Here is a 10,710-nt window from a genome sequence, read left to right as displayed (position 1 = left end):
TTTAAAACTAAAGTTTTTTTATATTGATAATTTTAATGGCATGGAGTAAACATGGTGATATCTTTCTTTATAGTATATTAATTATATTAATATAATTTATTCTTATATATATCTATTTAATAACTTTTATTTACAACGTATTTTTTGCTTATTTTTAGAAGAATAATTAGCTTAGTACATCATCACTAAAGTAGAAGAACAATGATTTGATGTTATGTTTGACTTGTCTGTTGTTACTAATCTTATAGTATAAAGATCATTTGTATTTATTAGTATAATGTGTAGTTATGATTAATATAATTCAATAATTGATTTTAAATTATTGTTATTTATGTACTTGTGTTGTTTTGATTTTAAACTTAATAAATTATATGATTTAAAATTTTAATAAATGTTATTATCCAGATCTTTTTTCGATATTATTCCATTTATCGGGACGGCGGGACATCCCGATCTTATTCCGATCCCGTCCCGACTCTTAACGGGACGGGACGACTTTCGGACGGGACGGGACACGGGATCAAAATTCAGTCCCGATCTTTTTCTCGATCCTGTCTCATCCCGTGAACACCCCTATGTAATACGATACATTCAAAATTAAAAATTTGGTAATTTTTTGGTGAGGATAAAATTAAAAATTAACACAAGCTATTCTGATTTTTAAAATTATTTCTTATCCTTAAACTCCAAATAAGAATGCAATAAAAAGCATTTTTTTCATTTCACTTCATAATTCTTGTGACATCAGTTCATGTCGTTGACTATTCCCTAATTGCTTCTCTATTGCTAACATTGAAGGCACGCAAACAAGGATTTAATTTCCCTTTTGAATAAACAGGTTCATGTTTCCTTTTTCAATGCCGTTCTTTTAGGTTGGTGGTTTTATTTGGTAATTGTGAATCAATCCCCTTTCTTTCGTTACGATATAATCTTTTATCTTTTTCAATGCCATTATCCTCCGTCGTCGTCGTCATTGTCGTTGTTGGTGTCGTCAGCCGTTGGTGCTCGATGCTGAGGCTGGCGTGCTCGGCGTCGTCCCTCTCTTTCTCCGTCAACATCAAGCTCGCAGCTTCCCATCTCCATTCTGGGTCGCTCTAGTCCCTCCAACTCACTCTTTCTGTTTTGCCACCCTTGTGTTATTTTCCCGTTTGGACTAAAAGGATGACTAGATTTGTATAGAAAGGTTGAAAACTTGAAATATATATAGTGGGAAAGGAGGAAGTTGATTAGTGTAATAAATAGGAAAAATCACAACCAAGACCTTGGAGCGCTTTACTCGCCGCATGAAAGGGTTAAAAGATTCAGTAATCACTTTGTAAAATTAAAAGATTAAAATATAATTAAAATTTAATGTAAAAAGATAAAATTATTTTTTATTTTTTTTATTTTACATTCCCCAATTATCATCTGCCACTTGACCGGTTTCCAAAGCCCTGGCACCAGGCATCAGACTGCCATCACAGGACCAATCGCCGGCCGCTGAACCAGTCACCGGTCTGGCAAAGGTGCCAAATTTATACGCACGCACGCACTAACGGGTTTGGGTTTTAAACCTTTAGCCTCTTGGCCAACCAAAAATATTACTGGCCACAGAGCTAACAATGCCTCTCAATTATATAGCATAAATTTTTATATATACTATAAACTTTGTATTTACATTTTAAGCGAATACTTATCAAAATTTAATAGTTATTTATTATTTTATAAATAATTATTTATTAAATTATTAATAAAAATTGTTAAAAAATTTAATATATATTAATTTTTAAAAATATTTACTTAATTTATTTTTATTATTAAAAATTTACATGTTAAAATTTATATCAACTTATTATTTTATTAAAATTTATTTATAAAATTATTAAAAATTTAAAATTAGTAACGAGATTTATTATTTTATAATAGTTACTTGTTAAATTATTAATTAAAATTTGTTAAAAAATTTAGTTTCATTAGTTTTGATAAATATTTATTAAAATATTTTAATAAATAAATTTTGATAAAATAATAAGTTAATATTTTTTTATTTAAAAATATAAAATATTTTTAAAACAATTTAATATTAAAAAATAAAGATATTATTAATTTTTTTAAATTAAATAATTAATTTTTTAAAATATTTTTATTAATAATAATTTTATATTTATTGTAGGATATTTAATAGAAATAAATAAATAAAATATAATTAATTTAAAAATAAATAATTATTTTATTAAAAAATAATATTTAATTAAAAATACTTATATTTTTTAATAGAGAGATTATAAATTTTTTAATTAAAAATTTTTTATAATAAAAACAAATAAAAATTCATAAAAACGTGGGTGTAACACGGTTCAGAGAAAGATGAAATGAAGGACTTTCATTTTGGAATGAAAAGCCGTCATTGCTGCTACAACGCTCGACGACGCCCAATGCAATGGCGAGGATCAAGGTTTACAAGCTCAGGCAGAAAACGTCTGGACCGCTTTTTGGATACGACGGGGAGATTGTAGGAAAGGCCGCTGTCATATTTGATGGAAGTTTTCTGAGGAAGAGAATCGACGGTGAAAGAATTGTACAGCGCTGAAAGAAGAGGAACGTCGATGGCGGTGGTGCTCGGTAATAGGAGAAGGGAGGAGTTTTAAGCATTCAACTGGGCATTACTGTAGAGATTCATGCTCGCTCCTCCTCAAGGATCGCTTTGCTCTGCGTCTCTAAGGTCACTGGTACTGCTCTTGCCGACGATGTTGGGTTTGCTCTGCACCGTGATGGTGGTGGCGGTTGGCAGCTAGGGTTTTCTTTCTTTGTTTATTTTATTTTTTTTAATCAATTGATAAGAAGAAGGGCATTGTAGTAATTTGCCATTCTAATTACATGTAAAAAAATAAAAATTATCCTGCCATCCGTTTGACATTCTAAACATGATTTTATACCTCATTTTCATCTCTATTCCCATTCGTATTTCTATTTCATGGAAAATCATTTAATTGTACCAAATAGGGCCTCAAAATGGAATTGTCTGATTTAGTTAGGATCCAATCCAGAGGCTGTTTCTTTCTTCAACTCTCACGCTTTTGTTTGATGTCTTTTTGGTATTTTCTCCTGGGCTTTTGTATTCGGGTCCAACACAAATGCTCTTCCCTTAATGTCGGTGGTTCGAATACTTCACATGTGCGAGGATCATTATCCTCAACACCAACATGACAGTCAACCATTATCGAGTCCAACAAAAACACTGCTTGGTTATATTAAGTGGGAAAATATTAATTGACCGACGCACTTGTGCTTGTAAGTTACTACTTCTTCTCTAAAATATAAGTATTTTCTTCCGTGTAATCTGGATTCAAAATATAAACAATTAAGTACATCCAAAAAAAATTTCATTTACCTTTACGTTCATTGACCTAGATTATTGTATAAATTTATATCTCATTCGTTATAAAGTGTGTTAGTAATTGAAACTAAAGATAAACAAGAAAGATAATATATATTTTTGTAAGAGAAAATTTTTATTGTTATGTAAATTTTTTCTGAAAATTACTTGTATTTTAAACTGAAGGGAGTCTATGTATTAACATGATAGAGTTATTTTAGTGTCCACAAAAGAGAGATGAACAAAATACTTACTTCAATGAAAGAAAAAAGTAGCATATTACTAAACGTGATGCATCGCTACTGATAATGGGGTTAGAGTTAGTTAAATGAATCTAAGACTTGAATCTTTATTAAAAGAGATGATTACATTTGAAACTTGATCATGATTTGAACAAGTTTGTTTTCAATAGCAAAACAATTTTACGCAAGTTCTTTTCCTTTTTGTTTTATGAATTTTTTTTATGTACAACTTTAAAAGTACCGTCATTCTAAAATGAAAAGTAATTTAACTTGAAGACAATTTATTATCCTAATTAACTTGCATTTTTTCTTGTGAGTTAGTTAGAAGTGATTCATGTACAATACCGTCCCTTTTTTTTTTTTTTGGCCAACTGAATTGTCCAATTGATTATAAACAATAAGGAAATTTTAATTAAGGATCACAGAAGAAATTTAATTTTTGATAGGTTCAAAAAAAATTTAAAATTTTAATTCAGTTTAGCGAAAAAAAAATTAAAAGAATTTTAATAGTAAAAAGACTAAAATACCCTTAACTTGTTGTGCAAAATTACTAGTAATTAATTTTTTTTATTTCACTTGTTAATTTATGAATATAGGTTGCAAATTACAAGATTTGACATGTCAATAATTATATAATTGTTTATATTAGTTGTTCAATCATAAACAATAATATTAATTATTAAATTCCTAACTTTACTTATTAATTTTTTAACATTAGTTGTAAATTATTGATAGATTTTATAATTTACTAACATTAATTGTAAACTACTGATAGTGATTTATAATTGATATTAGTAAATTATAATATCTATCAGTAATTTACAACTGATGTTAATAAATTAATAAAAAAATTAGCAAATTAACAACTTATGCTACTGATTATCTAACAAACGAATGTAATTTATAAGTGATATTTATAAATTAATAAATACAATAAAAAAGTTAACAATTAATGATTTTACATAATAAATGAAGGGCATTTTAATTTTTTTAATCGTTAATATTTTGTTAATTTTTTTTAAATTGAATTAAATTTTTAATTTTTTTTAAACTCACTTAAAATTAAATTTCTACGATGATTCTGAACTGAAATTCTTCCTGGACATTATCGCATGCAATAATTAATTAAGCAACACATGGCGGCAAATATCTTTTCATTTCGATGGAGCAGCCCATGTTTTTAACTCCTTCCTCTAATTTACTCCGCTCGTTTTTATTTATTAAAAAAAATGATAGAGCAGCCCATGTTTTTACCTCCTTCCTCTGATTTACTCCCCTCGTTTTTATTTATAAAAAAATTATCATTATCTATTTATTTTTATATAAATAAAATTATATATTTTAATAAATATTTATTATATATTTTTTAATCACCCTTCATAATTCACATTAAAAAATAATTAATGAATATTTATATTTATTAATACAGGATATTTTAATTTAATTTTTTATTTTTAAATATAATTATTATAATTAATTAATTTTTTTTAAGTTATGTGATATAATTTTATATACATATATATATAGAAATGAAAAAAGTAGTTTCTAGCCACAGTTTTTTTGACCGTCATTTCTAGGCAGAGTTGAGAAAATATAATTGGGGTTCTGTGTATTAAAAAAAAAAAAAAGTATAATTGAGGTTAAAAACGAGGAAAAAAAAAGTCAAAGTACTCATCATGACATCTCGCGTGTCATATGTTTAAGCATGTCCCATCATTACAGCAGGGTTCGCCTTCGATCATTGTGGGTAAAGCACTCCCTCAATTTAATAGTAGCCAGACAAAAATAAAAACGATGATCCCCCACCGTCGCTCTATATAAAAAGATTCTTCAAAATTTTTTATCTCTGAATATAATATATTATTAATATATATTTTAATAAATAAATTATTATATTCTTACTAAATTAAAAAAATAAATACTTTTATTAATTTATTTAAAAAATTATTTTTTATTTATAACAATTAAAGGTAAAATTAAAATGTCACTGTTCTTTTAATTAAGTAGCAATTTTTTTTAATTTATATTATTTAATTAAAATATTTTATATATGAAAACGAAAGGAATATAGGTTCATATAAGTAGAATTTATGAAGCAGAGGTAAAGTTTTCGTGATAATAAAACTATAAGTGCCATTTCTTTTAAGTGTATCTTAATTATTAATTTAATTTTTATTATTTAAAGAGAAATGTAACAGCTATTAAAATATGTTAAACATAGACAATAAAATATTAATAATAACCATATAAATTAATAAAAATAAATCTAATTACTCAGATAGAAGGAAGAACAAACTCAAATTTTGGTGGGGGGACAAAACAACATATGGGATCAAGTTGATAAAAATTAAACTAATACAAGAGTTAATTTGTTTTCATCAGTTACATATACGATGTAAGTTGTCAACATGCTTTTTGCATTAAATTAATTTGATAGTTAAAATTGTGTTTCAGATTTTTATGATAACCTCATTGATCTTTGTTCATAGAAATGATTTATTATTTAGGTATTTTAAAATTCTAAATGATTTTTTTTGTATTTTATAATATTTTATATATTTCATTTACTGTATTAAATTATTTTTAAAAAATTAATATAGGATTAGACTTAGCGAAAAGGATTAGTTTCTCATGACATTGGGAATCAAGGTTCAAGTTTCAGTTAACACAAATGCCCACATTTAATATTTTATCATGCTTATAACATGATTGCGTTTAATAAGGAATTACCTGTACACACTTAAAAACAATTTAGAAGAGTTTGTCAAAATAAGGAGAAATATTTTTCTTCAGATTTCAATTATTTTTTAAAAAATTAAACAATCACAATTAATTTTATCTTAAAAATATTTGCTTTAAAAAATAAGCGATTTTTGCATTAAAACTATCTAAACAGAGATCCATGTGAATTAAACCAGGAGAGTTCACGCAGGGAGTGGAGGCAACACGAGGAAAGATCTGGATTCTCAGAAGCACCAACCGTATTTGGACGCGAGGGATTCTGTCATTCAAATCTGTAACCATTGTATCTCTCTCCCTGCTGTCAAGAATATTCCTCGGCATCACCAGAACCAAGTCTCAACTCCTCATTATCATCATCGCATTAATAAAACCAAATATTTTATTCTGACAATGCCTTAGCTAAAGTGAACTTCACTTTTGACAACAATTTAACCAAGTACAGATGCAATGAATACAACCAGAACAAATACTACTTTCTAGGGCGAGCAAGGATTTTCAAATAAAAAAGACACATAATTATCATTTGTTCATGTAAAATACGTGGATGACTAAGACAGGCATTGAAAATTACCCACAGGGTAAAACTCGAAGGCAGATCACAAACCCAGATATGAACTGAATTGAGGGCGAGCTTGCTACGTACTATATACATCTATATGACTATATCTGTGTGCTGAGCTGATCGAGTGATGATGAACGTACGTGCGAATATGAGGGAACAATGATATATATATATATATATATATTTGCTGATCGTGATCCCATCAACAGGTGAAGCTGCCATATGATCCGATCCATCCTTCAGTCGCAGGAAAGTTTAGATCATGCTGGCAGCTTCAACTGTTACTGGTTGACGATAACCACTGAATTCATTCAAACTTCAGAGAGAGAGAGAGATAGAGGGAGGGAGGGAGATACTTTAGAGATAGAAAGAAGGGGTTATATATATTTATAGAGCGGAGTAAGCAGCCTCCAAGCATGACTGAAAGTAAGAATATAATAAAATAAATGAGAAGAATAGCAGAAGAGAACAGGTGGCAGTGGTCCACAGCAGGAGATTTGAATATTACGTTAATTAATTAATTATATGCTTCCACCAAATCACCAAAGGCACGTCTGTATATGCATATATCCATCAACCAACGGAGAAAAAGTCACAAAGCACAAGGCATATGGGGGACCATGAATGCATGGCTTCCTCTAAATGCAGCAACAAAAGAGTGTCATGTGACTCTCTTTCGCGCCCTCCCATCATTCCTCATTCCTTATACTACATTATCTTTTGTTCTTTTAGAGAGAAAGAGAGAGAGGATGGCTTTATTTTCATCAACTTTAATTAATCCAAAGATGCTGATTGTCAGAGACTTGATCTAACCCTGCTAACTGGAGTGATGATCAGTGGCGCATTAAAAGTCACTCTTGGGTGTCCTCACAACATTGAACCATCGATGGGAGGGATCCAGGTAACAGGAAAAAGAGGGCCAAAAATACAAATAAAAAAGGAAAGGAAGAACATGGAGGCAACATATACTCTGATAAAAGTGGTTATGATTTTGACGTCTGATTTATCTTCGACTGGTTCGCATCTCTTGTTCTCTTTAGTAGGTCTCGGGTAGATAGAAAGGAACCAATTGACACGCGCGCTGGGTCAGATCATTCTTAAGAACAGTATCACAATGTATAAGATTCTTGTTCTCGGGTCCGTTTATATCTTGTACTCCTATACATGCAGTTACATACAAAGCAAAACAATTAGAATACTGCTTTCGGCCGGGTCCAATAACATCCAATTAATTAGCTGTTAACTCACCGTTGCTTCTTCTCAACTCAGTTTCTCTCTCTATTGAATACAATCAAAGATGTATATCGATTAAAAGTTCATCGTCATTACATCAGATATGGCACATCATCTTTGTGGAAAATTGTTACCGACGCATGAACAAAAAGAGCGAAATCACTCGCTCTTTTATGTCATCCCCTCTTATCTTAAAAGGGGGAAAGACATTTAAGTTCTCTCGAAAAAATTTACTACAACGACAACCTATAAGTTTTGAATCCAATTTTATCCTGTAAAAATATGTACATACTTTTGCAAGCTAAACCTTTTAATTGAGTGGATGTAACACAAATGCCAGCAACCTGAGCCTCTTAAGCATCATTTTAGATTTTGATTTTTGAAAGTATGTATGAAGAGCATTGTTTGACAGAGAATGATCCCTTTAACGGTACTCGAATTTTATGAAAGACAACTTTCATGATTGTTGGCTGTAAGGATACATTGGAAAGCTAGAAGAAAAAAAAAAGGATGAATTTCAGCTTGCATTTTTTGTTAGGATTTTCTTAAAATTTTAACAAGTTAATATTCAGCCTTTAACAACATATACATATATCTGTAAGATGATATCCAATATAAAATTAATAAGCCTTTGTTGAGATAAAATCTCTTGAGGGGGCTCTAAATATCATTATCTCTATCTTAAATGTAAGAGCTAGGTAAGAGATTTACTTTGATCTCAAATATAAGACCCCGATGTCTTTTGTCTCCAACCCTCCCCCCCCAAAAAAAAAACCCACCTACTGATTGCAAAACAATAAGGGTAGTTTTCGAGGAAGGATATTTTAATATACACACCTTCTCCGTTCAGTAGTATTATAGGGTACTTTTTATTAAATTATATTCTTTATAAGTTAATTAATTTTTTTAAAAATTATATATTTTTTATATTTATCTTTATTTAATATGATATAATTAAGGATGTTTTAAGAAATACATAATTAATTACAACTTAAAAAAATCAAAACACCTTATATTTTTTAAAATTATATTTTTTTAAAAAAATGTTATAATACCCAAAAAATTAAAGGAGTAACATATTACTTGTTGAAGTATTTTTTTTAAAAAAAATAATTTGCCAATATAAATCCTCCAGTATTTGTATTGAGAGGCTAATATAAATTATGCGAGCATTGCAATTTTATTTTTTGGTTACCAAGTAACATAAATTATATATTTTTTTTGCCCTTCCTTTTGTTGAAAGCTATTGATTATTAAATGTAAGAATCTCTCTCAACAAAAATTTCAACTTCTGTTCGCCACATTGTGCAAAATTAACTCCTTCGGTAAAACTCAATTCCCCTTAGCCTTAGTCGAGAGTGTCGTGACTTAAGAGCAAAAAGCACTGTATTCTAGAATCGGATCAATGAATTTAAATTAAAAAGAAAAAAAGAAAAAGAGAAGGAAAAATGTCGGAAACGCGCTGCAATCTTTGGGTCGCGGAGTTAAAAAGGATAAAAGACAGTCACCCGAAAAAAATTGTCCGGCAAACGAATAAAAGGAGAAAGTATTAAATTAATGAGGCAAAAAGATAAATCCTTTTGTGACATTGCGTGAAGTAACCGAAAGCCATTCCATGTTCCATAATTCGGATCAATCATTCATAACCACATGCGGTGGTAAAACAATTGTTTGCCGGAGGTTTTCACCCAGCTTTTGGGTGAAAACATGATTAAATCAAAAGCGATCGTGAAAGCAACATTTAATACTAACAAAGATAATTTGATTATTACTTAAAGTGAGGGTGGAGCTCAACCTTCACGAGGTCATGTTAGGCAGTTTACTTTTGCTTTAGGACTGAAAAATGACAAGCTGGCCATAACTGATTTCTTGTAAGGCCCAAATTAGTCCTACATTCCCCATCCAAGTCACATCATCCCTCCTTATCACAATCATGTCTTCCCAATTTATGATCAATTTCTACTCCCCTTCACCAATACCTGCGATTACTTTTAAAATGATGCTTTTTTCAACTATAATTTTCCTGACACTTAAAATATCTACTTAAAACATAATATAAATCTTAATTTCAAGGTCCCAACACATTTAAGTTTAAATATAAATTCAAAGGTATAAAATATTCTAATTTCTTTATTATTGAAATAAATACAATATCAAATGGATAGTTAAAGTCCAAGCCTATTTTTTAAAACTTGAACAGGTACCTATAGTTCAATGCTAACATACTCCAACTTTGAAACCCTACTAACACTTGAAGAAGCTCCAGTGTTAAGTGATCATAACTAAACAGGGAGTAAAACTATCTGCTCCCCACTGCCTACTTAAACTTTGTTTCTATGAACCATTGTCGGCCAGTTATTTTGTAGGAGGGATAAAGATGCAGCATCAATTTTTTTCAAATACCCGTTTGAATAGCATTCTTAAAATTTTAAACAAAATTTGACTTGAGATCAAGAAAGAGGTTTGTAAACAAACAGGCCGAAAGACCCATCCCCTACCAAATCGCATTCCTTCGCCCGGATTAAGATTTGCCAATCAACAAGGCCTGAGCCGGTAGACCCTAACATTATTTCAAT

This window comes from Prosopis cineraria, unplaced genomic scaffold (assembly GCF_029017545.1).
Source record: "Prosopis cineraria cultivar Desert tree isolate PC_DT_omini unplaced genomic scaffold, ASM2901754v1 PC3, whole genome shotgun sequence".
NCBI lineage: Eukaryota > Viridiplantae > Streptophyta > Magnoliopsida > Fabales > Fabaceae > Prosopis > Prosopis cineraria.
Note: the sequence above shows the minus strand (reverse complement) of the source record.